Raw genomic sequence first — 5035 nt, forward strand, 5'->3', positions numbered from 1 at the left:
AAAAATAACTATAAAAGTTATAAGATCAATGTCAAACAATGTGAGAAAGAATTAAAAAAGAGATTAAGCTCAAATCGTGGTTTAGAGATGGCAAATCACTTTCATGTTCTTTAAAGCCATTAACTCATTATCAAAGCTAAAACGAACGTGAGATGAGGGCCAAAGGGGTGTGTGACACGTCTTGGGCATGAGTGATACCAAATGTATGGTGTATGTGTGCAACAAATGCAAGGATTAAAGGAAATACGGATTTCCTCAAGCCAACTTGTCCAATGCTAGAATTGAGCTTGGAGGGTTTTGGTGTGACCCATTTGGTGACATTTTCATTGAGAAAATGTTGTAAAACGCATGGATTGATGGATGATTATGTCCAATGCCCATGGATGTGCGCCTAGGTGGCGATTGGTGGCGACTACGGCGTTGGAATAACATTCCTTCAATTGAAATGTGTTGCATCAAGCCTAATTCTTTTAATTATCACTTAGAATGCTGAAAAATAACAATAAAAGTAATAAGATCAATGTAATACAATGTGAGAAAGAATTAAAAAAGAGATTAAGCTCAAATCATGGTTTAGAGATGGCAAATCGCTTTCATGTTCTTTAAAGCCATTAACTCATTATCGAAGCTAAAACCAAGGTGAGATGAGGGCCTTAGGGCTGTGGTACACTTCTTGGGCATGAGCGATACTAAATATATGGTGTATGTGTGCTACAAATGCAATGATTAAAGGAAATACGGATTTCTTCAAGCCAATTTGTCCAATGCTAGAATTGAGCTTGAAGGGTTTTGGTGTGACACATTTGGTGACATTTTCATTGAGAAAATGATGTAAAATGCATGGATTGGTGGATGATTAAGTCCAATGCCCATGGATGTGCGCCTAGGTGGCGATCGGTGGCGACTTCGGCGTTGGAATAACATTCCTTCAATTCAAACGTGTTGCATCAAGCCTAATTCTTCTAATTATCTCTTAGAATGTTGAAAAATAACAATAAAAGTAATAAGACCAATGTAAAACAATGTGAGAAAGAATTAAAAAAGAGATTAAACTCAAATCGTGGTTTAGATATGGCAAATCACTTTCATGTTCTTTAAAGCCACTAACTCATTATCGAAGCTAAAACCAAGGTGAGATGTGGGCCAAAGGGGTGTGTGACTCGTCTTGGGCACGAGTGATACCAAATGTATGGTGTATGTGTGCTACAAATGCAAGGATTAAAGGAAATACGGATTTCTTCAAGCCAATTTGTCCAATGCTAGAATTGAGCTTGGAGGGTTTTGGTGTGACCCATTTGGTGACATTTTCATTGAGAAAATGTTGTAAAACGCATGGATTGATGGATGATTATGTCCAATGCCCATGGATGTGTGCCTACGTGGCGATTGGTGGCGACTTCGGCGCTGGAATAACATTCCTTCAATTGAAATGTGTTGCATCAAGCCTAATTCTTTTAATTATCTCTTAGAATGCTGAAAAATAACTATAAAAGTTATAAGATCAATGTCAAACAATGTGAGAAAGAATTAAAAAAGAGATTAAGCTCAAATCGTGGTTTAGAGATGGCAAATCACTTTCATGTTCTTTAAAGCCATTAACTCATTATCAAAGCTAAAACGAAGGTGAGATGAGGGCCAAAGGGGTGTGTGACACGTCTTGGGCATGAGTGATACCAAATGTATGGTGTATGTGTGCAACAAATGCAAGGATTAAAGAAAATACGGATTTCCTCAAGCCAATTTGTCCAATGCTAGAATTGAGCTTGGAGGGTTTTGGTGTGACCCATTTGGTGACATTTTCATTGAGAAAATGTTGTAAAACGCATGGATTGATGGATGATTATGTCCAATGCCCGTGGATGTGCGCCTAGGTGGCGATTGGTGGCGACTACGGCGTTAGAATAACATTCCTTCAATTGAAATGTGTTGCATCAAGCCTAATTCTTTTAATTATCACTTAGAATGCTGAAAAATAACAATAAAAGTAATAAGATCAATGTAATACAATGTGAGAAAGAATTAAAAAAGAGATTAAGCTCAAATCCTGATTTAGAGATGGCAAATCGCTTTCATGTTCTTTAAAGCCATTAACTCATTATCGAAGCTAAAACGAAGGTGAGATGAGGGCCAAAGGGGTGTGTGACACGTCTTGGGCATGAGTGATATCAAATGTATGGTGTATGTGTGCAACAAATGCAAGGATTAAAGAAAATACGGATTTCCTCAAGCCAATTTGTCCAATGCTAGAATTGAGCTTGGAGGGTTTTGGTGTGACCCATTTGGTGACATTTTCATTGAGAAAATGTTGTAAAACGAATGGATTGGTGGATGATTAAGTCCAATGCCCATGGATGTGCGCCTAGGTGGCGATTGGTGGCGACTACGGCGTTGGAATAACATTCCTTCAATTGAAATGTGTTGGATCAAGCCTAATTCTTTTAATTATCACTTAGAATGCTGAAAAATAACAATAAAAGTAATAAGATCAATGTAATACAATGTGAGAAAGAATTAAAAAAGAGGTTAAGCTCAAATCGTGGTTTACAAATGGGATATCACTTTCACATTCTTTAAAGCCATTAACTCATTATCGAAGCTAAAACCAAGGTGAGATGAGGGCCTTATGGGCGTGTTACACTTCTTGGGCATGAGCGATACTAAATATATGGTGTATGTGTGCTACAAATGCAAGGATTAAAGGAAATACGGATTTCCTCAAGCCAATTTGTCCAATGCTAGAATTGAGCTTGAAGGGTTGTGGTGTGACACATTTGGTGATATTTTCATTGAGAAAATGATGTAAAACGCTTGGATTGGTGGATGATTCAGCCCAATGCCCATGGATGTGCGCCTAGGTGGCGATTGGTGGCGACTTCGGCGTTGGAATAACATTGCTTCAATTGAAATGTGTTGCATCAAGCCTAATTCTTTTAATTATCTCTTAGAATGCTGAAAAATAACTATAAAAGTCATAAGATCAATGTCAAACAATGTGAGCAAGAATTAAAAAAGAGATTAAGCTCAAATCGTGGTTTAGAGATGGCAAATCACTTTCATGTTCTTTAAAGCCATTAACTCACTATCAAAGCTGAAAACGAAGGTGAGATGAGGGCCAAAGGGGTGTGTGACACGTCTTGGGCATGAGTGATACCAAATGTATGGTGTATGTGTGCAACAAATGCAAGGATTAATGGAAATACGGATTTCCGCAAGCCAATTTGTCCAATGCTAGAATTGAGCTTGAAGGGTTTTGGTGTGACCCATTTGGTGACATTTTCATTGAGAAAATGTTGTAAAATGCATGGATTGATGGATGATTAAGTCCAATGCCCATGGATGTGCGCCTAGGTGGCGATTGGTGGCGACTACGGCGTTGGAATAACATTCCTTCGACTGAAATGTGTTGCATCAAGCCTAATTCTTTTAACTATCACTTAGAATGCTGTAAAATAACAATAAAAGTAATAAGATCAATGTAATACAATGTGTGAAAGAATTAAAAAAGAGATTAAGCTCAAATCGTGGTTTAGAGATGGCAAATCGCTTTCATGTTCTTTAAAGCCATTAACTCATTATCGAAGCTAAAACGAAGGTGAGATGAGGGCCAAAGGGGTGTGTGACACGTCTTGCGCATGAGTGATACCAAATGTATGGTGTATGTGTGCAACAAATGCAAGGATTAAAGGAAATATGGATTTCCTCAAGCCAATTTGTCCAATGCTATAATTGAGGTTGGAGGGTTTTGGTGTGACCCATTTGGTGACATTTTCATTGAGAAAATGTTGTAAAACGCATGGATTGGTTGATGATTCAGTCCAATGCCCATGGATGTGCGCCTAGGTGGCGATTGGTGGCGACTACGGCGTTGGAATAACATTCCTTCAATTGATATGTGTTGCATCAAGCCTAATTCTTTTAATTATCACTTAGAATGCTGAAAAATAACAATAAAATTAATAAGATCAATGTAATACAATGTGAGAAAGAATTAAAAAAGAGGTTAAGCTCAAATCGTGGTTTACAAATGGGATATCACTTTCACATTCTTTAAAGCCATTAACTCATTATCGAAGCTAAAACCAAGGTGAGATGAGGGCCTTATGGGCGTGTTACACTTCTTGGGCATGAGCGAAACTAAATATATGGTGTATGTGTGGTACAAATGCAAGGATTAAAGGAAATACGCATTTCTTCAAGCCAATTTGTCCAATGCCAGAATTGAGCTTGAAGGGTTGTGGTGTGACACATTTGGTGACATTTTCATTGAGAAAATGATGTAAAACGCATGGAATGGTGCATGATGAAGTCCATTGCCCATGGATGTGCGCCTAGGTGGCGATTGGTGGCGACTTCGGCGTTGGAATAACATTCCTTCAATTGAAATGTGTTGCATCAAGCCTAATTCTTTTAATTATCTCTTAAAATGCTGAAAAATAACTATAAAAGTTATAAGATCAATGTCAAACAATGTGAGAAAGAATTAAAAAAGAGATTAAGCTCAAATCGTTGTTTAGAGATGGCAAATCACCTTCATGTTCTTTAAACCCATTAACTCATTATCAAAGCTAAAACGAAGGTGAGATAAGGGCCAAAGGGGTGTGTGACACGTCTTGGGCATGAGTGATACCAAATGTATGGTGTATGTGTGCAACAAATGGAATGATTAACGGAAATACGGATTTCCTCAAGCCAATTTGTCCAATGGTAGAATTGAGCTTGGAGGGTTTTGATGTGACCCATTTGGTGACATTTTCATTGAGAAAATGTTGTAAAATGCATCGATTGATGGATGATTAAGTCCAATGCCCATGGATGTGCGCCTAGGTGGCGATTGGTGGCGACTACGGCTTTGGAATAACATTCCTTCAATTGAAATGTGTTGCATCAAGCCTAATTCTTCTAATTATCTCTTAGAATGTTCAAAAATAACAATAAAAGCAATAAGATCAATGTAAAAAACTGTGAGAAAGAATTAAAGAACAGATTAAGCTCAAATCGTCGTTTAGAGATGGCAAATCAATTTCATGTTGTTTGA

The sequence above is a fragment of the Carya illinoinensis genome, chromosome 12 (genome assembly GCF_018687715.1).
Source record: "Carya illinoinensis cultivar Pawnee chromosome 12, C.illinoinensisPawnee_v1, whole genome shotgun sequence".
NCBI classification, from domain to species: Eukaryota; Viridiplantae; Streptophyta; class Magnoliopsida; order Fagales; family Juglandaceae; genus Carya; species Carya illinoinensis.